Source organism: Pseudophryne corroboree, unplaced genomic scaffold, assembly GCF_028390025.1.
Source record: "Pseudophryne corroboree isolate aPseCor3 unplaced genomic scaffold, aPseCor3.hap2 scaffold_99, whole genome shotgun sequence".
In the NCBI taxonomy this organism is placed as follows: domain Eukaryota; kingdom Metazoa; phylum Chordata; class Amphibia; order Anura; family Myobatrachidae; genus Pseudophryne; species Pseudophryne corroboree.
This window is the reverse complement of record NW_026970570.1, coordinates 1,232,317-1,258,896: the sequence shown is the minus strand read 5'-3', so window position 1 is coordinate 1,258,896 and position 26,580 is coordinate 1,232,317. Positions and strand designations below refer to the sequence as shown.

The 26,580-nt window shown below is 44.0% G+C and overlaps 4 non-coding genes across 4 annotated transcripts; 3 read left to right on the top strand and 1 right to left on the bottom strand.

Annotated features, from left to right (window-relative positions):
* The first annotated feature begins 88 nt into the window (after positions 1-88).
* On the top strand, positions 89-204 carry LOC135049063 (U5 spliceosomal RNA). Its single transcript, XR_010240832.1, has one exon. It is a non-coding gene; the product is annotated as a U5 spliceosomal RNA (small nuclear RNA).
* Positions 205-482: 278 nt separating this feature from the next.
* LOC135049095 (U5 spliceosomal RNA) lies at positions 483-598 on the top strand. The gene has a single exon (XR_010240863.1). It is a non-coding gene; the product is annotated as a U5 spliceosomal RNA (small nuclear RNA).
* Positions 599-873: 275 nt separating this feature from the next.
* Positions 874-984, top strand: LOC135049169 (U5 spliceosomal RNA). Its single transcript, XR_010240936.1, has one exon. It is a non-coding gene; the product is annotated as a U5 spliceosomal RNA (small nuclear RNA).
* Positions 985-6,347: 5,363 nt separating this feature from the next.
* Positions 6,348-6,421, bottom strand: TRNAN-AUU (transfer RNA asparagine (anticodon AUU)). The gene has a single exon. It is a non-coding gene; the product is annotated as a tRNA-Asn (tRNA).
* Positions 6,422-26,580: the final 20,159 nt, after the last annotated feature.

The window sequence follows — 26,580 nt, the reverse complement described above, 5'->3', positions numbered from 1 at the left end:
CTGCTTTCTTTCTTTCAAATTGGGTGCTCACTTTGAGCTGAATGAGGACTGCTGGCATGGCACTCAGGCGACAGGTGGAATCTTGGTCATGCTCTGGTTTCTCTTCAGAACGAACAAATCTTTCGCCTTTTACTAAAGATTTCCGTGGAGAGGAGCAAAACTGAGTTTTATCTCAATTTTTGCATGCCCCGTCTTATTGGGGTTTCTTTTATCAGTTTAAAGATAGAACGAGTGTGCTTTAATGTAAGCACATTTGCATAGAAATGACAGTAAATGTTTGTTTCTTTTCAAACATAACTTTCTTGACTATACTAATTGCTTGAAAGATGTGGGAGCACATGGAAAAGAGTACAAACCATGTTTATAGCAAGGGGAAGCCTGGTGAGAAATCTGCTTTCTTTCTTTCTTTCAAATTGGGTGCTCACTTTGAGCTGAATGAGGACTGCTGGCATGGCACTCAGGCGACAGGTAGAATCTTGGTCATGCTGTGGTTTCTCTTCAGAACGAACAAATCTTTCGCCTTTTACTAAAGATTTCCGTGAAGAGGAGCAAAACTGAGTTTTATCTCAATTTTTGCATGCCCCATCTTATTGGGGTTTTATTTTATCGGTTTAAAGATAGAACGAGTGTGCTTTAATGTAAGCTCATTTGCATAGAAATGACAGTCAATGTTTGTTTCTTTTCAAACAGAACTTTCTTGACCACACTAATTGTTTGAAAGATCTGGGAGCACATGGAAAAGAGTACAAACCATGTTTATAGCAAGGGGAAGCCTGGTGAGAAATCTGCTTTCTTTCATTCAAATTGGGTGCTCACTTTGAGCTGAATGAGAACTGCTGGCATGGCACTCAGGCGACAGGTGGAATCTTGGTCATGCTCTGGTTTCTCTTCAGAGCTAACAAATATTTCGCCTTTTATTAAAGATTTCCGTGGAGAGGAGAACTGAGTTTTCTCAATTTTTGCATGCCCCATATTATTGGGGTTTCTTTTATCAGTTTAAAGACAGAACGAGTGTGCTTTCTTGTTAGCTTTAATGTAAGTTTATTTGCATAACAATGACAGTAAATGTTTGTTTCTTTTCAAACAGAACTTTCTTGACCATGCTACTTGCTTGAAAGATCTGGGAGCACATGGAAAACAGTACAAACCATGCAGTATCACAAGAGCCTTTATTTGATATTTCATGAAGATAGAGCAGAATTGAGGACACGTCAACAATTTCTGCCAAAGGTGGTTCATCTTTCCACATGGTGCCTTTGGCCACTGACACCTTCGTTGAGTCAAAGTCTCTGGCTGTGGTCAGAACTTTGAAAATTTATGTCACCAGAACGGTTCAGATTAGGAAAACAGAGGCTCTGTTTGTCCTGTATGCTCCCAACAGGATTGGGTGTCCTGCTTCCATGCAGACCATTATGCGCTGAATCTGTGGTAAGATTCAGCATGCTCATTCCACGGCAGGATTGCCGTTACTGAATTAGGTGAAGACCCATTCTACTAGAAAGGTGGGTTCATCCTGGGCAGCTGGTCGGGGAGTCTCAGCATTGCAACTTTGCCGAGCAGCTATTTAGTAAACACTTTTGCTAAGTTTTACAAGTTTGATACCTTGGCTGATGATAACCTCAAGTTGGGTCATTCGGTGCTGCAGAGTCGTACGCACTCTCCCACCCGTTCAAGAGCTTTGGTATAACCCCATGGTTCTTAATGTGACCCCAGCATCCTCTAGGTCGTATGAGAAAATAGGATTTTAATACCTACCGGTAAATCCTTTTCTCTTAGTACGTAGAGGATGCTGGGCACCCGTCCCAGTCCATACTGTGTCTGCAGTTATTACTTGTGGTTATACACATGTTGTGTTACGGTTCTGGTCAGCTTTTTGCTGCAATTGTTCATGCCGTTGGCTTGTGTTCTGTTGAATGCCACGTTCTGCGGCATGCTTAAGGTGTGAGCTGGTAAGATGCTCACCTTAGTTTAACAATAAATCCTTTCCTCGAAATGTCCGTCTCCCTGGGCACAGTTCCTATAACTGGAGTCTGGAGGAGGGGCATAGAGGGAGGAGCCAGTTCACACCCTTTGAAAGTCTTAAAGTGCCCATGTCTCTTGCGGATCCCGTCTATACCCCATGGTTCTTAATGTGACCCCAGCATCCTTTACGGACTAAGAGAAAAGGATGCCCTTGTGTACTATCCTGACTTCTCCTCCCGTCTGCTTACTTTGTGCCTTCCAACGCACAATGCGAACTACAGGTGGTGCTGCAGGGCCCACACCCTTTTACTTGCCTTACAGAGCAGCTCTGGAGCTGTTACAGTGCCCAGCTGCTGCAAGAAATCAGCATGAATGCTTCAGGGGATGGGGCATGGCCAACATGAGCCCCACACCAAAGGAGGGTGGGGGTGTTTAATGCAAACTAGGGGTCATCCAAGCACTGCAAAAGGCCGCCATGCCCTGCATGCCCCTTTTCTCTTTTTATATGCAGATGAGGGTTCCAGCCAACTTTGGCCCACTGCTTGGATGACATCACCGTATGCAAATCCGTCTGCTGCAGACCTTCCCCCAGGAATGCTTGTACTAGTTGTTGGATATGGTTTGATATTTGATGGTGCTTCAGTATTAGGCAGCCTTCCGCCCTCCCATGTTCATCTGAAAAGATGTGGTCTCCCCGCAGTTGTTGTCCCCAGACGAGAGTTCCCTTGTGCTTCCTCAGTTGAATCTCCTTAACTTGACGGGGGAGGGGCTGCCCGAGCTGCCACCCTCCCCAGCCCTATCCCAACTCATACTTATTTTACATATTAGATCTCTTGATCATGAAGATTGTTCTCACAGGGTGAGGTTCATCCATTATATTTTAAAATAGGAAGGTACAAATTACATATTTGAATTGCATCTATGTGCTGGATTCAAATGCCCCCCCCCCCTTCCTTTCTCAATTGTGCCCGTCAGCAGCTATTCTAAGGTTGCTGCCAATGGGTGTGACACATTAATTTCTTCTGTGGGGTACACTGGACTCCACAAGGATTCACATTGGGGTGTAGAGTAGGATCTTGATCTGAGGCACCAACCGGCTCAAAGCTTTTGACTGTTCCCAAGATGCTCAGCGCATCCTCCTCTATAACCCCGCTTCCATGAACAGGGAGCTCAGTTTGTAGTTGGTGCCTTCAGTAGCAGGCCACTTAACAGGGGCCTGCCTCAGGCAGCCTATTCTTAGCTATTAATTTTGACAAGAAAAGAAGAACTTGTTTTATGAGAATCTACAAGGGCTGCAGCAGGCTAGGTCTAAAAGACATCTTTACTGCAGCTTCATCACTCCCAGCGGCGCTGTATACTCCCGTGCCCTGGTTGCTGGGTCACTGCAGCGGAGGCTCCGGTTTCTTCCTAAGGTCAGTCACACACACACACCGCCCTTCCGGATCACGAGGCCGCTGATTAAGGGGAGCGTGGCCGTAGGGGGTGGGCCGTGTGCGCACTGGGGTGGACACTGATTACTGGGCAGCCGCTCCACTAGCCACCAGGTACAGTTAAGGAGCACAGGTCTGGGGGTTTTTCTCCTATATTAACCCAATTTTGTACTGCCCGCAGCGCATTGTGATAGGTAATAGGGCCTGATTCAGGTTGGATTGCAATCACAATAAGCGATCCAACTGCAAAAATTGCTAAGAGCATACGCATGTGCCTGCATGCGATCGCCTCTGCCTGTCAATCGGGGCAGGGGGGGAGAGTGGGGTCAGCAACACTCCATTTCCAAGTCAGGGATGGAGCAGTGCGGGGGCAAGGCTTCAAAATGGGGTCTGCAATGGAGGAGACACAGGGGGCGTGGTCACAGCGGCTGTATGACATCACATTCAGCCGCTGTGATCACAAAAATGGTGGCGGCTTCCTGCGCGCACATACAGTCTGCACCAGCAGGAGGCTACACCATTGTTTATGATCACGCTGAACTGCAGTGCGACTGCAATTACAGCATGGTCAAGAAGGGAGGTGTCATACTGGGTGGCCATGCCCTGTCACTGTGCAGGAGCCAGCACCGCTTACACACTAGTCCCCGGGTGCAGCACCCAACCCCCGGGACACCCGGAGCAACAAAATGTAGATTCAGGCCACCAGGCCACGCCCCTACCTATGAAATCATGCCTCCTTTTTACCATTGCGCTGCTTATTTGCACGCACTGCATTACAATCTCCCTCGACACCTCTCTGGGTGTCACCAGTGATAGTGACACCTCTGCCATGCTTGTAGCAGCTAGTCCAAAGATCTATGCCTCAAGCCCTGAGTGTTTGCCCTTGTGACTTGTTGATCATCATAGCGAAGCAGATGCTTACAGAAAACTGCAGGGGCTTAGATTGAAAATAAAAAAAATTGATGGGTATAAGGTAGAGAGGAGCGGGTTCGGTTCTCCGAGAACCGAATTCCCCACGAACTCCACGTGGTTTACACTGGTCTGAGGCAGGCTCGGTTGTTCCCGCCTGACTCGGAAAACCTGAACAAGGGAAAATGTCATCATCCCGCTGTCGGATTCTCGCGAGATTCGGATATTATATATAGAGCTGCGCGTTGCCGCCATTTTTACTCGTGCATTGAAGAGAGAGCGGAGAGGACGTGGCTATGTTCTCTCAGTGGAAATCTCAATATCAGTGCTCAGTATCAGTGGTTACTTATTGCTGCTCAGTAATACTAGTAGTGTGTCTCTCCTGCTCAGTGTCAGTTCTCAGTAGTATCCTCATCAGTGCTCAGTATCACTGCTCATTGTCTTGTGCTGCATTGTGGTGCTCAGCATACTACAGTACATTACTAATAGTCCAGTGCTGCATCTTGCTGCTCAGTGTCAGTTCTAGTATCCTCATCAGTGCTCACTATCACTGCTCATTGCATTGTGGTGTTCTGTATACTACAGTAATATAGTAACATATAGTAACATAGTTTTTGAGGTTGAATAGAGGCAAATTGCCCATCGTGTTCAACCTGTTTTAAGTTGTGATGATTCTACATACTTGCTGAATAATGTTTTATGACTAGTTAGCTACTATAACTCATGTTACCCCCGGATTAACCATGTTGATATTTTAAGTATTATAACCTTGGATAGCTTTTTCATTCAGAAATGTATCCATTCCTTTTTTAAATCCAATTACAGAGTCCGCCATTACCACCTTCCCTGGCAGGGAATTCCACATCCTGATTGCCCTAACAGTGAAGAAACCTTTCCTCCATTGCGTTCTGAACTTTCCTCCAGTCGCAGCGAGTGACCACGTGTTCTTTTAATAAATAATTCCTCTGATAACTCTTTGTTATGTATCTTTACATATTTGAAGATATTAATAATATCTCCTCTTAGGCACCTCTTTTCTAGTGTATACATATTCAGCCTAGTAAGTCTTTCCTTATAGTCCAGTACTTTTAGGCCTTTAATCAATTTAGTCTTCAGGATCTCTCGGACTTCCATGAGCAGCAGAGTAGTGCAATGGAAGGATGCTGGGCGCATAACCCAGAGGTCGATTAATCGAAACTATCCTCTGCTATGTGCATTTTTTTTTATAATTAAAGTAATCAAAAACTGGGATTGATATTTTGGCTCTTTTATTTTTACTTAAAGTACAATAACTTTTATCATTTTAATTTGTTTTAATAGTATATTGACAGCATTGTTTTCTTTAAAAAATCCACTTAATTTTCTTTACCCTATTACTGAAATGGTAATTGACAAAAACAAACTACATTGTCACCAGAAGAGCAATGCAAAATGTACAAGTGATATATTAAAATCATCTTCCATCTTGAATTTCAATGATGCATTGGGACAACAATTTTGTGAGAAACATCTTCACCCATAAAGAAAGATTTTCTTAATTCCTTATCTGTGTGCTGATTAGATATTACCTTGTTTTCACATTAAACAGACTTCCACATGAGAAAGCAGCAAGGATGCAGTAACGTTTATGTTTCCTGGTGTCAACCTGTATTATTTCAGTAGACATTGAAATGAGGATGCATCTTGCTGCCTTTCCAATGTAGCAAGTTTAATTCAGTAATAGGTGAAAAAACATTCCTACAAAGGTGTTAATCAGAGACTTGGCTTTGTGGACACTTTTCAGAGAGCAAATTTGTTAGCATAAAAATAAAGTCAGAAAATGAAGAGCTGTTTAATCACTCAATTGGACTTTTCTGCCAGCATAATTTTTTTTTCTCTGCAACCCACTGCTAAATTGTGCTTCCTAGCTGTTTTTTATAAAATCACTCAATCAAATCTAACTCTGATTACATCAGAGAAGGCCAGGTACCCTACACCATAAGAGGGGGTTTGAAATTTTGACTTGTCTATTTAAAGATCACCAAAATCTGATCACAAGGTCAATTACATCCCTGGGTGGGATTGAACCACCAACCTTTTGGTTAATAGCCAAACATGCTAACCGATTGCACCACAGAGACACCTCGTAAAAGTCCATTCTGACAAAGGCTAATAAGCATTCATCTAGAACGTTTCCTAGAAAAACTTTAAAAAGTCAATAATCTGGAGAGTTTTTGTAAGAAACACATTGCTACTTTCCCATGATGAGTGAGTGCTTCAGGATCTCTTGCACTTACATGAGCAGCAGAGTACTGCAACGGAAGCATGCTGGGCCCATAACCCAGATGTAGGCAGATTGAAACTATCTTCTGCTATATGCATTGTTTTTTGTTAATTAAAGTAATCCAAAACTGGGATTGATATTTTGGCTCTTTTATTTTTACTTAAAGTACAATAACTTTTACCATTTTAATTTGTTTTAATAGTAAATTGACAGTATTGTTTTCTTTCAAAAATCCACTTAATTTTCTTTACCCTATTATTAAAATGGTAATTGACAAAAACAAACTACATTGTCACCAGAAGAGCAGTATAAAATGTACAAGTGATATATTAAAATCATCATTCCAGCTTGAATTTCAATGATGCTTTGGTGCAACAATTTTGTGAGAAACATCTTCACCCATAAAGAAAGATTTTCTTAATTCCTTACCTGTGTGCTGATTAGATATCACCTTGTTTTCACATTAAACAGACTTCCCCATGAGGAAGCAGCAAGGATGCAGTGACGTTTATGTTTCCTGGTGTCAACCTGTATTATTTCAGTAGACATTGAAATGAGGATGCATCTTGCTGCCTTTCCAATGAAGCAAGTTTAATTCAGTAATAGGTGAAAAACCATTCCTACAAAGGTGTTAATCAGAGACTTTACTTTGTGGACACTTTTCAGAGAGCAAATTTGTTAGCATAAACATAAAATCAGAAAATGAAGAGCTGTTTAATCACTCAATTGGACTTTTCTGCCAGCATAGTTTTTTTTCTCTGCAACCCACTGCTAAATTGTGCTTCCTAGCTGTTTTTTATAAAATCACTTAATCAAATCTAACTCTGATTACATCAGAGAAGGCCAGGTACCCTACACCATAAGAGGGAGTTTGACATTTTGACTTGTCTACTTAAAGATTACCAAAATCTAATCACAAGGTCAATTACATCCATGGGTGGGATTGAACCACCAACCTTTTGGTTAATAGCCAAACATGCTAACCGATTGCACCACAGAGACACCTCGTAAAAGTATATACTGACAAAGGCTAATAAGCATTCATCTAGAACGTTTCCTAGAAAAACTTTAAAAAGTCAATAATCTGGAGAGTTTTTGTAAGAAACACATTGGTACTTTCCCATGATGAGTGAGTGCTTCAGGATCTCTTGCACTTACATGAGCAGCAGAGTACTGCAACGGAAGCATGCTGGGCCCATAACCCAGAGGTAGGCAGATTGAAACTATCCTCTGCTATATGCATTGTTTTTTGTTAATTAAAGTAATCCAAAACTGGGATTGATATTTTGGCTCTTTTATTTTTACTTAAAGTACAATAACTTTTACCATTTTAATTTGTTTTAATAGTATATTGACAGTATTGTTTTCTTTCAAAAATCCACTTAATTTTCTTTACCCTATTATTAAAATGGTAATTGACAAAAACAAACTACATTGTCACCAGAAGAGCAGTACAAAATGTACAAGTGATATATTAAAATCATCTTTCCAGCTTGAATTTCAATGATGCTTTGGTGCAACAATTTTGTGAGAAACATCTTCACCCATAAAGAAAGATTTTCTTAATTACTTACCTGTGTGCTGATTAGATATCACCTTGTTTTCACATTAAACAGACTTCCCCATGAGGAAGCAGCAAGGATGCAGTGACGTTTATGTTTCCTGGTGTCAACCTGTATTATTTCAGTAGACATTGAAATGAGGATGCATCTTGCTGCCTTTCCAATGAAGCAAGTTTAATTCAGTAATAGGTGAAAAACCATCCCTACAAAGGTGTTAATCAGAGACTTGGCTTTGTGGACACTTTTCAGAGAGCAAATTTGTTAGCATAAACATAAAATCAGAAAATGAAGAGCTGTTTCGTCACTAAATTGGACTTTTCTGCCAGCATAATTTTTTTTCTCTGCAACCCACTGCTAAATTGTGCTTCCTAGCTGTTTTTTTATAAAATCACTTAATCAAATCTAACTCTGATTACATCAGAGAAGGCCAGGTACCCTACACCATAAGAGGGGGTTTGAAATTTTGACTTGTCTATTTAAAGATCACCAAAATCTGATTACAAGGTTATTTACATCCCTGGGTGGGATTGAACCACCAACCTTTTGGTTAATAGCCAAACATGCTAACCGATTGCGCCACATAGACACCTTGCAAAAGTAGATACTGACAAAGGCTAATAAGCATTTATCTAGAACGTTTCCTAGAAAAACTTTAAAAAGTCAATAATCTGGAGAATTTTTGTAAGAAACACATTGGTACTTTCCCATGATGAGTGAGTGCTTCAGGATCTCTTTCACTTACATGGGCTATTAACCAAAAGGTTGGTGGTTCAATCCCACCCAGGGATGTAATTGACCTTGTGATCAGATTTTGGTGATCTTTAAGTAGACAAGTCAAAATGTCAAACCCCCTCTTATGGTGTAGGGTACCTGGCCTTCTCTGACGTAATCAGAGTTAGATTTAATTAAGTGATTTTATAAAAAACAGCTAGGAAGCACAATTTAGCAGTGGGTTGCAGAGAAAAAAATAACATTTTAAACCTACCGGTAAATTTTTTTTCTCGTAGTCCGTAGAGGATGATGGGGACTCCGTAAGGACCATGGGGGATAGACGGGCTCCGCAGCAGACATGGGCACTTTAAGAAAGACTTTAGATCTGGGTGTGCACTGGCTCCTCCCTCTATGCCCCTCCTCCATACCTCAGTTAGAGAAACTGTGCCCAGAGGAGACGGACAGTACGAGGAAAGGATTTTTGTTAATCCAAGGTCAAGATTCATACCAGCCACACCAATCACACCGTATAACTTGTGATATACTACCCAGTTAACAGTATGAAAACAACATAGCATCAGTCCAAGACCGATGAAAACTAACATATAACCCTTATGTAAGCAATAACTATATACAAGTCTTGCAGAAGTAGTCCGCACTTGGGACGGGCACCCAGCATCCTCTACGGACTACGAGAAAAAGATTTACCGGTAGGTTTAAAATCTTATTTTCTCTTACGTCCTAAAAGATGCTGGGGACTCCGTAAGGACCATGGGGATTATACCAAAGCTCCCAAACGGGCTCCTGCGGATGACTCTGCAGCACCGATTGAGCAAACAGGAGGTCCTCCTCAGCCAGGGTATCAAACTTATAGAACTTTGCAAAGGTGTTTGAACCCGACCAAGTAGCAGCTCGGCACAGCTGTAGTGCCGAGACCCCCGGGCAGCTGCCCAAGAAGAGCCCACCTTCCTAGTGGAATGGGCCTTGACTGAATTAGGCAACGGCAATCCCGCCATAGAATGCGCCTGCTGAATCGTGTTACAGATCCAGAGAGCAATAGTCTGATTTGAAGCAGGGGTGCCAATCTTGTTGGCTGCATACAGGACAAACAGTGCTTCTGTTTTTCTGACTCTAGCCGTTCTGGCCACGTAAATTTTCAAAGCCCTGACCACATCAAGGGACTCGGAATCCTCCAAGTCACGCGTAGCCACAGGCACCACAATAGGTTGGTTCATATGAAAGGATGAGTCCACTTTTAGCAGGAATTGAGGACGGGTCTGCAATTCCGCTCTATCCATATGGAAAACCAGATAGGGGATTTTATGTGATAAAGCTGCTAATTCCGACACTCGCCTAGCGGAAGCCAAGGCTAATAACATGACCACCTTCCAAGTGAGATATTTAAACTCCACCATTTTAAGTGGTTCAAACCATAACCTTAACACCACGTTAAGGTCCCAAGGGACCACCGGAGGTACAAAAGGAGGCTGAATATGCAGTACTCCCTTCACAAAAGTTTGTACTTACTTCAGGAAGAGAGGCCAATTCCTTTTGAAAGAAAATGGATAAGGCCAAAATCTGAACCTTAATAGAGCCTAATTTTAGGCCCAAATTCACTCCAGTTTGTAGGAAGTGAAGGAAGTGGCCCAGGTGGAATTCTTACGTATGAGCATTCCTGGCCTCACACAAAGAAACATATTTTCGCCATATACAGTGATAATGTTTAGATGTCACGTCCTTCCTAGCCTTTATTAGCGTAGGAATGACCTCATCTGGAATACCCTTTTCCGCTAGGATCCGGCGTTCAACCGCCATGCCGTCAAACGCAGCCGCGGTAAGTCTTGGAACAGACAGGGCCCCTGTGGCAACAGGTCCTGTCTTAGAGGAAGTGGCCACGGATCTTCTGTGAGCATTTCCTGCAGATCTGGATACCAGGTCCTTCGCGGCCAATCTGGAACAATGAGAATTGTTCTTACTCCTCTTTTTCTTACTATTATCAACACCTTGGGTATGAGAGGTAGAGGAGGAAATACATAGACCGACCGGAACACCCACGGTGTCACTAGGGCGTCTACAGCTACTGCCCGAGGGTCTCTTGACCTGTTGCAATACCTCTGTAGCTTTTTGTTAAGGCGGGACGCCATCATGTCTATCTGGAACAGTCCCCACCGACTTGCAATCTGTGCGAAGACTTCCTGATGGAGTCCCCACTCTCCTGGATGTAGGTCGTGTCTGCTGAGGAAGTCTGCATCCCAGTTGTCCACTCCCGGAATGAACACTGCTGACAGTGCGCTTTGATAAAGCTAAATATTTATCTTATTTAAAACCCTTTGTGAGGTCTAAGAACACTGTACGCTATTTGCGTATGGAGTACCGTAAGGGTACGCTCGTTGCGTAACAATCGCTTAGCCGTGGTCGAGACGCTCAAGCGTCACGTTCGCTCACGGCCAAGAGATCACAGGCAGGCACGCTATTGGCTGCTGACTAACGTAATGGTTCGCTATAGCGTAACGGACGCTGTATCGGGAGCGGGCTGCTCGAGCGATACAGACGCTCACGAGAATACGCTGTTGGTATCGGGCACACTTATAGGTGAGCGACTACCGTAATGCTACGCTATCAGCGTAGCGGACGCTCGAGACCACGAGGAGATCACGAGCGGCGCCGACGCTCACAATGTTAAACCTTTATGTCTAAACCACAAACAATGTAATTTGCTGTAAAACCTTAGTGTAGAGATAGGGTGTAAATGCAACACTGTATAACCTTATTAACTCAAAAGCTGTTCGAGCGTCACCGACGCTCTGAGAATACTTAACACTATAAGAAATACACAAATACCGTGCTTAGGGTCCAACGCCTAATATATATATTATGAATGTTATACTTGCAAAAGAATTAATACAATACAAGTCATACACTACAATATAACATAGACTAACTAACCAGGTAACTACACAGTAAATACAATACAAGTACGTTTAAGAGAAAATGAGAGAAAGAGAAGAGAGAGAGAGAAAGATATGGCCCATAATAACAAGAAAAGACAATATGATTACGGAGAAAACTTACGCACAAAGGAAACGATCGCATGCGCCTCTGGACATCCAGCTCCCGATTTTCAGCAATGATAACCGATGAAGAGTGAGTGCTGGATGTGATCGGCCTGTCTATTTATGCCCCACACACAATACAATTCAATGGTCCCTACAATCTCATTGTTCATTGGACACAGGAATTCGTCTTCGCATTATAACAAAAGGTCATAGGTTGATTCATACAGGTGGGCTGTGACTATTTCCAACAGCTCAGGTGGGAGGGAAACTGGGTTTCCCGCCGCATGGATAAGTAAGTGCAAATACAGTAAATGTTCATAAACTTCTTATGTCCATAACTATTCGCACGAGCGATTGATCCGCTTCAAACCAACACCGGAATATTGCTAATTAAATACTCTTCCGATGGATACTAAACACCACTGTATTACTCCTGTCTGACCCTTCGTATCAAACAATGAGGGATCTCTCTGTCCAGGAACATACTACATTAACTAAACTTTCAGAATCTATCAAAGGGACCATAATCTACAAAATGCATTATATGGTGAAAATATGTAACGAAAGAGTCGCCCGCTAGACGCACACAATCTCTACCGTAAATGTGCATACCGTGCGCCTGCGGGTGCCCGCAACAGCGAGTATGCGCACGCACGGTAGAGCGCACGCATGCGCAGCAGGGACACATATGAGGTGCAAATATGGCAGTGTGCATCGTGATATTTTTCTGACTTTGACAGTCCACCCTTTGGCAGTCAACAATAACTGCCACTTCCTAAAACATTTCAAAAAGAGAAAAATATATGTCAGGGGTTAATACATTTACATGGTTGGGTAGGGGAGGAGAGGAGAAGGTAGGAAAAGGGTATGACCTAGTGAGATAGCAGAAGCATGTGTGTATGAATCCATGTTTGGGGGGTCATGTATCATCGTGCCGTACGTGTTTTAAATCAAGCTTTGAGGTATTGCGAAGTATACATTTGAATTCCTTCTTTTCCCGTGGTACGGGTCTGTGGATGGGCTGTCAAACTTTACCGAGCTTTTTTCGGATTTTGGTTGTAACAAAAATGGGGAGCACATTTTAGTTGATGATACATGAATGGGGGAATATGTGATTGCTGATATCTGTGCCTGTATTCCCTATACTATGTGTGTAATTACCTGAAGGTTGTAGAGATGAAGAAAATACATAGTTACGGTAAATGCAGTGGTATTCTATGTCAGGTTAATGATCATTCGTCGATTGAGGTCTTGTTTGGTGTCTGTTGAATGCAGTCTTCTTTGTGCTTTTGCCCATAAGGTGCGAGCAAAAAGCTTTGTCAATGTCCATAGATTTACAAAAGTGTTGGGCTAGAGTAATTTTAAAATTTCTAGGGAAACTGGGGATCTATGGCATAGTTCATCAAAAATCTGTGTATAAGGTTGTCAAAACTTCTTCTTTAATCCATCTGTTGTCTGTATATCGGCTCATCAAATTCCTCGTCCAAGTGGGTCTTTTTACCTCAGAGGAAAACGGAAAAACAGGTGAAAGAAACGGACCGTAGAAATCGCATTACAATTTCCTCACTCCTTAAACTCATCACCCTGGTACTTCGTTTGCACTTCGTTAAAGCCTGACCGCATCTAAATATCAAGCCAATCGTTATGATAACACCTAAGATACATAGGAGAAACTTCCCTACATCCATTATAACTCCTTGAGCCCATTCTCCTAAACCGGAGAACCAATTTCGCGGGTTCAACCATGACACCCAACTAGTCAGCTCATTACTCACAGCAGCAAGGGTGAGATTGTGTCTCCTGCGAAATTCCCACTTCAATTGGAGAATATCGTCCATCTTTTGGTCTATGACCTCGACCGGGTCCTCGGTACTATTCGTTATATATGTGCAGCATTTCACGCCGTACTGCGTTGCCAGTGTGACACAATATCCACCTGTTACTGCTGTGAGATAATTGAGAATCATTCTATGCTGAACTAGTTCTGTTTTATAAGCTTGAAGTTCTCTTCCAGTATACCTAAACGTGTCATCATACATTTCTGTGATATTGTCTAACAAATTTGCGAGCGCAGATATGTATTTATAATTCAACACTCCTCTGGCGGTGCGAGTGAGGTCTAACGCAAGTAGAAACTGAATCCCGGTGGATTCATGGATCATGTCAGAGGCCGGGTGCTCTGTTCTTTCTATCAGGTGCCGTTTAACTACGTGCTCGTAATGGGTGTGAGTATAAGGAGTTTGGGCAACACGGTGTATGTCTTTCATTTTGGCATGTGATACAGTCATTACCTCAGGCAATACTTTTCCAATATAACACAATCCTTCAGAGTTTGGGGCAAGCCACTTATACGCCTTCCTCCCGCATATGAAATATGCATCATCGGGGAGAACATATGGGACGGAGTAGGACATAACCATATTACACATTTTCCATGTGAAATCTCCTAACCCTAATTCTCCCATCTGTCTAGTACACGTATCAGCTTGTACGATATGTGCACAGTATCCTGGTGATACCTCTCCAACTCTCGTAATCCTACTTCCTAGGGTATACCTATACCGGAAAGATTTTCCTCTACTGGCTATGTGGCGTATAAGCTCTGTATCTGTCGGCATTCTATCTGCTCTATATGAAAAGGTCATGGTTTGGTTACTCCATGACACTTCCCAATTTCCCGGCTTTCGGGGATTGGAAATGTTAAAACATATGAGGGATCTATCCACATGATATTGGTGGAGCTTCAAACTAGGAGGACTGGAGATATTAAACCTCCTGTCCACCGGTCTCCCACCACTTAGCTCAAGTACCTCCCCTATCGTTAAAGGAAATGGTACTAGTCCTGATTTGCTATGACCTTGAGGTACTTGAGAGCATACCCAACAATCTGTTTGATTTAACACGCTACCCACTAAGGAGTGATAGTCACTCAAGGGATGCCGGTCCATGTGGATATTAAAACTGGATTGGCATTTCTTAATGCACCCATCCTCGACTACGTTGTCACAGAGCCTACAGATACAGTTTTCTTCAGCTAACAATCCTTCACAATTCCTTCTATTGTCAATGCTATCGGATCGTTTTCTGATACTCGCCTTTGCTTGTTGATTATGTTGTTCTCGGAAAACTACGCCTCCATCTCTGTCATCAGAACCCATTCCAGAACCTCTCTCGACCTCCATGGTACTCTCGCCGGAACAGACTGCTCTGGTCAACATCATGGTCAACAGGAAAATCCGGATCACAGTCTCTTGGGGCAAGTCCATCTTATAGGAGGAAACGAAGAAGAATGAGAAGGGGGGGAAAATAATTTGAGGGAGAGGGGATGGGAAGTTGGAGAAAAACAATAAAAGGGAACAGGGAATCGACAACTGCTTTTGATCTTGTGATTTTCAATGCTCAGGTGCCGCCTCAGTCCTCCTGGAACAGACACTCCAGTGATACAACGTCCTCTACCGTCTGTTCCTTATCACGGGACCTCTCTGGATCAGCAACCTTCTTACAATGGGACGAATGAACCCAAGTCTCTCTCTCGGCAACTTTCAATGCTGTAGTGCTAGTCAATAAGACTTGGTATGGTCCTTCCCATCTGTCAATAAGGCAACCTGAGCGTAGAAAATTTTGTATCATTACATACTCCCCAGGTTCAATGTCATGACAATTACTATCTGGTAAATCAGGAATCACCAACTTCAAATTATTATTTTGATTCCTTAGCTGTTAACTCATATTAACCAGGTACTTTACAGTCACTTCATTGTTACACTTCAAATCATCCTGAGGGTTAATCATAACATGCGGTTGTCGACCAAACAAGATTTCAAAAGGGGACAGATTAAGAGGGGACCTGGGAGTGGTTCTGATGCTGTACAGTACAATGGGTAAAGCTTCTGGCCATGTCAATCCTGTTTCTGCCATAACTTTGCTCAAATTATTTTTAATAGTGCTATTCACTCTTTCCACCTTCGCACTCGCCTGTGGACGGTATGGAGTGTGCAGCTTGCTATCAATTCCCATCAACTTACACATTCCTTGAAAGACATCACCTGTAAAATGGGTACCCCTATCACTTTCGATAATTCTAGGGATACCATATCTACATACAAATTCCTGCACAATTTTCTTAGCAGTAAACATAGCGGTATTTGTGGCCGCCGGGAATGCTTCAACCCAATTTGAGAACACATCTATACAAACAAGTACATATTTCAAATTTCGACAAGGGGGTAATTGAATGAAGTCAATCTGTATTGCCTGGAAAGGACCGCCTGCAGGTGGGATATGAGATGGTTCTGTTGGTATTGCCTTTCCGATATTCTTTCTCAAACAGGTAAGGCATGACATTGCTCTCTTACTTGCATGAGATGAAAATCCTGGGGCGCACCAATATGCTCTTACCAACTTGCACATTCCTTCCTTGCCCAGATGAGTCAGCCCGTGAGCTGCCTCAGCTAAACATGGAAGATATGCTCTGGGGGCCACCGGTTTACCTTGTCCATCCGTCCAGAGTCCTGAGGACTCCTGGCCATATCCCTTCGCCTTCCAGACTGCCTTTTCCTGTGTGGAACACAAATTTTGCATTTCACACAACTTCTGTGTGTTGATGGTATTAAATACCATCAGTTGTGTGGTGTCTGTCTGTCTGGGGGTACCAGCTGCTAACTTAGCTGCTTCGTCTGCTCGGCTGTTACCAAGTGATACTGGGTCCTGGCTATATGTGTGTGCTTTACACTTGATAACAGCCACTCTGTCGGGTTCCTGTATCGCTGTTAGAAGCCTTTTGATGTGAGCTGCATGCGCTACCGGTGTACCAGCTGCCGTCATGAAATTTCTGAGGCGCCATAGGGCTCCGAAATCATGGACTACCCCGAATGCGTATCTAGAGTCGGTGTAGATATTGGCTGATTTGCCCTTAGCCAATTCACATGCTCTGGTTAGGGCGACCAGTTCAGCAACCTGGGCTGAGTGAGGTGGGCCTAGCGGTTCCGCTTCTATGGTGCCTTGGTCATCTACGACTGCGTATCCAGTACACAAGTCTCCCGAGTCTGACTGTCTGTGACAACTACCGTCCGTGTAGAAAGTTAGATCTACATTTTCCAGCGGGTTGTCACTGATGTCAGGCCTTGCGGTAAAATTTTGGGTCAAATATTCCATACAATCATGTGTGTCCTCCTGTGTGTTAAATTCTCCTTCCCCACCACTTTCATCCTCCACCCTTTGTGCCTGTCCAGGCACACCTGGGAGATATGTTGCAGGATTTAATGCACTGCATCTCCTTATGGTGATGTTTACGGGGGCCATTAGTGCCAATTCCCATCTTGTAAACCGCGCTGATGAGACGTGCCTGGTTTGGGCAGAATTTAGCAAGGCTGACACTGCATGTGGTGTATGAATTGTGAGGTTGTGACCTAGCACTACATCTTCGCTTTTCGTTACTAGCAATGCTATCGCAGCGACGCTTCGCAAGCATGTGGGGAGGGATCGCGCTACCGTGTCTAGCTGAGTGCTGTAGTATGCTACTGGCCTGCTGGCATCACCGTGCTTTTGGGTTAAGACGCCTGCCGCGCAACCAGCACTTTCTGTTCCGTACAGCTCAAAGGGTTTCCCATAGTCTGGCATACCTAATGCTGGTGCCTGCGTTAGGCACTGTTTAAGTCTCTCAAATGCCATCTCGGACTCGTCTGTATGCGAAATCCGATCAGGTTTGTTTGAGGAGACCATCTCCTGCAGAGGTAACGCTAGAATGGAAAACCCTGGGATCCAGTTACGGCAATACCCACACATTCCTAAAAATGTTCTGATCTGTTGCTGGGTTTTTGGCAGAGTCATGTCTCTAATTGCTTGAATTCTATCAGTGGTCAGGTGTCTCAGTCCTTGTGTTAGACAGTGTCCCAAATATTTTACCTTAGTTTGGCATAATTGCAACTTGTCTTTGGAAACCTTGTGTCCTGTGTCTGAAAGATGAAACAGGAGCTGTTTCGTATCCTTCAGGGATGCTTCCAATGAATCAGAACACAGTAGTAGATCATCCACGTACTGTATTAATACTGATCCACTCTCTGGTTGGAAAGACTGTAAACAATCATGCAAAGCCTGGGAAAATATACTTGGACTGTCTATGAAACCTTGTGGTAATCGAGTCCATGTGTATTGGACTCCTCTGTATGTGAATGCAAACAAATATTGGCTGTCAGGGTGCAGAGGTACCGAAAAGAAAGCGGAGCAGAGGTCAATAACAGTGAAAAATTTCGCAGTGGGAGGGATTTGCATAAGGATGACAGCTGGATTTGGCACTACGGGGAACTGACTCTCAACTATTTTGTTGATCCCCCTTAGATCCTGCACTAGCCGGTAACCCCTCCCCCCACTCTTTTTCACAGGGAAGATGGGACTATTGGCAGTGCTGGACGTTCTTACCAGAATACCCTGTTGTAGCAAGCGCTCTATTACGGGATACACTCCTAACTCCACCTCTGGCTTCAGAGGGTACTGTGGGATTTTTGGAGCTATCCTACCATCTTTTACTTGTACAACTACTGGAGCTACGTTTGCCATTAATCCAGTGTCCTGTCCATCTTTAGTCCAAAGTGACTCTGGTATCTGGGATGTCATTTCTTCTACTTTGGATGGAGTCCTATTTGTCATAATGGTATGTGACATTAAGTTTGATGGGGAGTCTAACATGTCTCGCACTTCCTGAGCGTGATTCTCAGGTATGTCCAAGAATACACCTTCAGGAGTACAATAAATGACGCACCCCATTTTACACAATAAGTCTCTTCCCAGGAGATTAGTCGGTGCCGATGCAGCCAGCAAAAAGGAATGCTTGGTATGTAAAGGCCCTACTGTAATCTCGGCTGGTTTGCTAACAGGGTAGTGCTGGACTACTCCCGTTACCCCTATGGCTGGAATTGTCTTACCAGTGGTTCTCATGCCCACTGTCGAATTTATCTCTGATTTGGCCGCCCCTGTGTCTACAAGAAAGTTTAATGATTTACCAGCTACATTGATTGCAATTTCAGGTTCACTCCCAAGGCTTGCAATCAATTTTACTGGCTGCAGATTACAGGTATGGCTACACCCCTATTGGGTATGGTGACCTCCCTGAATCCCGCTGGCAGCAACTACTTGTGAAGGGGTTAAATGGGAACTGCCAGGAGTTTGCCAGTCTCTGTTCGGGGGGTATCTTTTTGTTTCTCCTGCATGTGGCTCATAACTCCGTCTCTGCGGACCTTGCTCCCAATGTCGTGTGTCGTGTCGTTGTCTAGGGGGTTGGTAAGATCTTTGCGAATTTTTCGCTCTACAGTCTCGTGCTATGTGTCCCTGTTTATGACAAAAATAACATGTTACCACATTTGACTTACCCACAGGGTTTGGTGATATAAACACAGGCTGTTTTGTGGTCAGGGCCTGTATACTTACTGACATTAACTTATCACCTTGCGACTCCCTGTGTCTGGTGATATTCCGGTCGTGATCAATAGCAGCCTCTCTCAAAGTAGCCACTGACAGACCTCGCCAACATGGTTGCGTGGTCTGTACCCTTGTCTTTAATGCTTCTTTTAAACCATCCATTAGCACAGATACTGCTACTTCTTGATGGTTTGCATTGGTCCTAATGTCCTCTATGCCAGTGTACTTTGCCATTTCTAATAATGCCCGGTGAAAATAATCAGCAGCTGTTTCTGTCTCTTTTTGTTTAATGGAAAAAATTCTATTCCATTTGGCTACAGCTGGGAAATACTCCTTTAACTGTAAATTTATTCTTTTTACGTTATCTTTGTTGTACACATCTGTAAGAGGTACATCCAGATCCAATCCACAGTCAGCTAAAAATTGAGCTGAGTCGACATTGGAGGGTAAACATGCCCTCAGCAATATCTGCCAGTCTTTGTTATTGGGCTCTAAAGTGTTTCCTAGGTCTCTGATGTATTTTTGGCTAGCAACTAAGTCTTTTCTGGGGTCAGGGAATTCAGACACTATGGTCCTTAATTCCATTCTGGAAAATGGGATATACATGGCAATGTTCCTGATAGGAGTGACTCCTGATGTGTCAGTTTTCCCATTTGGAACAGCTATTACCCTAACAGGATTAAGTCTACTAACATCATTCTGTGTAGATTCTACAGCCTGTGGTGAAATGGTTTCAGCATAGTGTAAGGTGCCGTACTTACCCGTTGATACGACCTCACCTGTCCCTCCGCTAGGGGGCTTTGTTACTAATCTTATGGGTTGGGCCGTGCCTACTGTCGTTTCTGATATAGTGGCTGCTAGAGAGAGCGCCGATATTGTTGCCGATTCGTCCTCTTGATCACACTCCTGGGGAAAGTTCAAAACAGGGTACAACTTGCACGGGTTAATGCTTGCATTGGTTAACTTATTAACATTATCCTTAACATTTATACAGTTGCTAAGTGCCTGTTTGTTACCCCCTGATGCGTCATTCTCCGCAACCAATTTCTCTCCTGATATGTATGGTGGCGGCGGGGCCGTGGCTATCAGTTTCCTGATAGGGCCAGATCCCGCCGCCAGAGCCAATCCTCTCTGTATTTCACCCTCCTGTTGCCATAGCTGCAAATAATCATAATGTTGGATTTGTCTCTTTGTTGATTTAATGAGACATATCCTCCTCCTTAAATTCATTAACACTTCTGGGCTGAAGCTACCTACTCTTGGGAATTTCTCCCCGTCATGTACTGTCATTCTCTCCCATTCATCACATAAAATTTCTGTATGTAAACCATATTTTTCACACATTACATACCTTGCCGACCCGACTGGTCGGTTTACTGAATCAACCCGAACCGAGGTTGATCGCCCCCTTCCTGAACAACTGGCCCCCATAATTTGCAGGTGTTGCTTGCTCTACCTCTGACCTTTATCTCAGGGTCTTCAGCGAACCCTTACAAAAAACCAAAATATTAAAAGATAGGTTGACGGTGAAGTTTACCGAGCACCTCACTCACTCGCCCACGCCGACCAATACGCCCACACACTGATATAGCGCTGGCGTACTCGACCCAGGGCCCCTATGAACCTCTATTTACTGGAACATGCGAGAGATATCCGAAGAACACTTACTCTTTCCAGTAACTATTGGTTGTTGGACAATTCCTGAGTGACCAGCGAACTTCCCTTCAGAAAATAAAAAATTACACAAATAACGTCAGAATGTACAAATAGTTTTATGACCGGGTTTGTACACAAATGGTACTGGTCAGACTAACTTAATGCACACAATTACGTGCGGTACAATCGTTCAGCACATAAGCAACTAATCTTATGTACGGAGCGACCAGTGGAATCGACATTCAGCAGCTGCGAATTCCTTCAGCCTGAGCTTTTTATGGCCTATATGGGTGTCGCACCAACCCTTCTTGGTGTTGTGCCTTGTCTCTATAGCGGACTTCCTTGTCTGCTGTACTTGGACCTCCTGGTCTGTTATGCGACCTCCTGGTCTGACCTCCTGGTCTGTTACAGTATGACCTCCTGGTCTGCTACACTCTAATGCTCAAATTTTATGTTTAACCAGAGATGCCTCCCTAGCCACCACGTATGTCACTTACACGTATGTACTTCACGAGAACTCGATGATTTCTGTGGTTCAATCCCCAAAATTGTAAAAACAAACACTCACTCACCACATACACACTTTTGTTTCTATTTCTATTTCTGCGCAGAAATTTTTCTTTAGACCAGATGTGTTGTAAATTTGGAGAAGGATCTGTTAATTTAAATTTCGGATTTAAAATAGATTTGCGCTATTTATCGCCTGTTGCGCTATTTATCGCTTGTTGCGCTATTTATCGCCTGTTGCGATATTTATCGCTTATTGCGCTATTTATCGCTTATTGTGCTATTTAAAAATCAACACTATCGTGTGATTTGAGTTACGTGGGCGTACCCAGACGCTCCGTTGCATAATTTACGCTGCGTGCGTCGGCCTTTGCGTACGCGAGTCTCAGCCTTTTGTTAGAGACACGTGTATACAAAACCAATGTCCACCGTAACACAACTAACACGTTTTATCAATGTAGATGATCCTCAGTCGTCTACCGTGCAACACACCAATCTCTCCTTTTACCTTTAGGTAGAGCTGCGTGTGTGCTTTACACTTTATCCCTTAACGCATTACTTTTACACTTTAACTATGAAATAGCGACAAATCTCTCTTAGCACGTTTTATCAATTATAAAATGGCAAACAGGAGAGTGATATATGAAAATACACGAATGAAAAAGAAATGCAGATATGCGTGTGTGCGTACGCAAGATAGAAATAAACAGTTTTAAAAGACACTAGTGTGTTGTTCTTACCTCCGGTTCCCGGATTCCTTCAGCACCCTTTACTAAGCGAAACAGACGCTTATCCCGTCAGCACTGCGAAGAATATGATCTCCCGCCCTTTGCTGATGGATAATGTCTGCTGAAATTACCTAGCAGAGATATGTGAAGGACAGGACGAGCCGCCAATTGATAAAGCTAAATATTTATCTTATTTAAAACCCTTTGTGAGGTCTAAGAACACTGTACGCTATTTGCGTATGGAGTACCGTAAGGGTACGCTCGTTGCGTAACAATCGCTTAGCCGTGGTCGAGACGCTCAAGCGTCACGTTCGCTCACGGCCAAGAGATCACAGGCAGGCACGCTATTGGCTGCTGACTAACGTAATGGTTCGCTATAGCGTAACGGACGCTGTATCGGGAGCGGGCTGCTCAAGCGATACAGACGCTCACGAGAATACGCTGTTGGTATCGGGCACACTTATAGGTGAGCGACTACCGTAATGCTACGCTATCAGCGTAGCGGACGCTCGAGACCACGAGGAGATCACGAGCGGCGCCGACGCTCACAATGTTAAACCTTTATGTCTAAACCACAAACAATGTAATTTGCTGTAAAACCTTAGTGTAGAGATAGGGTGTAAATGCAACACTGTATAACCTTATTAACTCAAAAGCTGTTCGAGCGTCACCGACGCTCTGAGAATACTTAACACTATAAGAAATACACAAATACCGTGCTTAGGGTCCAACGCCTAATATATATATTATGAATGTTATACTTGCAAAAGAATTAATACAATACAAGTCATACACTACAATATAACATAGACTAACTAACCAGGTAACTACACAGTAAATACAATACAAGTACGTTTAAGAGAAAATGAGAGAAAGAGAAGAGAGAGAGAGAAAGATATGGCCCATAATAACAAGAAAAGACAATATGATTACGGAGAAAACTTACGCACAAAGGAAACGATCGCATGCGCCTCTGGACATCCAGCTCCCGATTTTCAGCAATGATAACCGATGAAGAGTGAGTGCTGGATGTGATCGGCCTGTCTATTTATGCCCCACACACAATACAATTCAATGGTCCCTACAATCTCATTGTTCATTGGACACAGGAATTCGTCTTCGCATTATAACAAAAGGTCATAGGTTGATTCATACAGGTGGGCTGTGACTATTTCCAACAGCTCAGGTGGGAGGGAAACTGGGTTTCCCGCCGCATGGATAAGTAAGTGCAAATACAGTAAATGTTCATAAACTTCTTATGTCCATAACTATTCGCACGAGCGATTGATCCGCTTCAAACCAACACCGGAATATTGCTAATTAAATACTCTTCCGATGGATACTAAACACCACTGTATTACTCCTGTCTGACCCTTCGTATCAAACAATGAGGGATCTCTCTGTCCAGGAACATACTACATTAACTAAACTTTCAGACTCTATCAAAGGGACCATAATCTACAAAATGCATTATATGGTGAAAATATGTAACGAAAGAGTCGCCCGCTAGACGCACACAATCTCTACCGTAAATGCGCATACCGTGCGCCTGCGGGTGCCCGCAACAGCGAGTATGCGCACGCACGGGAGAGCGCACGCATGCGCAGCAGGGACACATATGAGGTGCAAATATGGCAGTGTGCATCGTGATATTTTTCTGACTTTGACAGCTTACATGATTCTCCGCCCAGCGAAGAATTCTGGTGGCTTCCGCCATCGCCACTCTGCTCCTTGTGCCGCCTTGGCGGTTTACATGAACTAGTGCGGTGACGTTGTCTGACTGGATCAGAACTGGTTGGTCGCGAAGTAAGGTCTCCGCTTGACATAGGGCGTTGTATATGGCCCTTAGCTCCAGGATGTTGATGTGAAGACAAGTCTCCTGACTTGACCAAAGACCTTGGAAATTTCTTCCCTGTGTGGCTGCTCCCCAACCTCGGAGGCTCGCGTTCGTGGTCACCAGGATCCAGTCCTGAATGCCGAACCTGCGGCCCTCTAGAAGGTGAGCACTCTGCAGCCACCACAGGAGAGATACCCTGGCCCTGGGGGACAGGGTGATCAACTGATGAATCTGTAGATGTGACCCGGACCACTTGTCCAGTAGGTCCCATTGCAAGATCCTCGCATGGAACCTGCCGAAGGGAATGGCCTCGTATGATGCCACCATCATTCCCAGGACTCGAGTGCAGTGATGCACTGACACCTGTTTTGGTTTCAATAGGTTCCTGACCAGAGTCATGAGTTCCTGGGCCTTTTCTATCGGAAGATAAACCCTTTTCTGGTCCGTATCCAGAATAATGCCCAAGCAAAGTCAGACGAGTCGTAGGAACCAACTGCGACTTCGGGATATTGAGAATCCAGCCGTGTTGCTGTAACACCTTCAGTGAAAGTTATACGCTGTTCAGCAACTGCTCTCTTGATCTCGCTTTTATGAGGAGATCGTTCAAGTACGGGATAATTGTGACACCTTGCTTTCGCAGGAGCACCATAATTTCCGTCATTACCTTGGTGAAAATTCTCGGAGAAAATTCTGGAGAGACCAAACGGCAACGTCTGAAATTGGTAATTACAATACTGTACCGCAAATCTTAGGTACGCCTGATGAGGTGGATAAATGAGTACATGAAGGTATGCATCCTTTATGTCCAGAGATATCATAAAATCCCCCCCTTCTAGGCTGGCGATGACCGCTCTTAGCGATTCCATCTTGAACTTGAACCTTTTCAAGTATAGGTTCAGGGATTTTAAATTTAATATGGGTCTGACCAAACCGTCCGGTTTTGGGACTACAAACAGGGTCGAATAATTTCCATTTCCTTGTTGAAGCAGGGGAACCTTGACCACCACCTGTTGAAGATACAATTTGTGAATTGCATTTAACACTATCTCCCTTTCCTGGGGAGAAGATGGTAGGGCCGATTTGAAAAACCGGCGAGGAGGCACCTCTTCGAATTTCAGCTTGTAACCCTGAGAAACAATTTCTATTGCCTAGGGATCCACCTGCGAATGAACCCAGATGTGGCTGAAAACTCGAAGACGTGCCCCCAACTGGGCGGACTCCTTTAGCGGAGCCCCAGCGTCATGCGGTGGATTTTGTAGAGGCCGGGGAGGACTTCTGTTCCTGGGAACTAGCTGTGTTGTGCAGCTTCTTCCCTCTGCCCTTACCTCTGGCAAGAAAGGACACACCTCGTACTTTCTTGTTTCTCTGTGATCGAAAGGACTGCATTTGATAATGTGGTGCTTTCTTAGGCTGTGAGGGAATATAAGGCAAAAAATTTGATTTACCAGCTGTAGCTGTGGAGACTAGGTCCGAGAGACCTTCCCCAAACAATTCCTCACCCCTGTAAGGTAAAACCTCCATATACCTTTTTGAGTCGGCATCACCTGTCCATTGCCGGGTCCATAGGACTCGTCTAGCAGAAATTGACATAGCGTTTATTCTAGAACCCAGTAGACTAATGTCACTTTGAGCATCTCTTATATATAGGACAGCATCTTTTATATGCCCTATGGTCAATAACATAGCATCCTTATCTAGGGTCTCAATCTCTGCTGATAAGGTATCTGTCCATGCTGCCACCGCGCTACAACCCCGGCCGACGCAATTGCCGGTCTGAGTAAGGTACCAGAATGTGTGTAAATGGACTTTAGGGTAACCTCCTGCTTGCGGTCAGCATGGTCCCTGATGGTAGCCGTATCCTGGGATGGCAGCGCTACCTTTTTGGATAAGCGTGTCAATGCTTTATCCACCCTAGGGGAGGATTCCCACCGTATCCTGTCCATTGGCGGGAAAGGATACGCCATAAGAATCCTTTTGGGAATCTGCAGCTTTTTGTCTGGAGATTCCCAAGCTTTTTCACATAATTCGTTCAACTCATGTGAGGGGGGAAAGGTTATCTCAGGTTTCTTTCCCTTATAGATGTGTACCCTCGTGTCAGGGACAGGGGACTCTGTGATGTGCAAAACATCTTTTATTGCAATAATCATATATCGAATACATTTAGCCAATTTTGGCTGTAACTTTGCATCATCGTAGTCGACACTGGAGTCAGAATCCGTGTCGGTATCTGTGTCAACTATTTGGGATAGTGGGCGCTTTTGAGACCCCGAAGGTCCCTGCGACATAGGGACAGGCATGGGTTGACTCCCTGACTGTTCCCTAGCTTCTGCTTTGTCTAATCTCTTGTGTAATAAGTTTACATTAGCACTTAAAACATTTCACATATCCATTCAGTCAGGTGTCGGCGTTGTCGATGGAGACACCACATTAATTTGCTCCTGCTCCTCTCTAGGAGAGCCTTCTACCTCAGACATGTCGACACACGTGTACCGACACACCATACACTCAGGGAATCCTCTTATCTGAGGACAGTTCCCCAACAAGGC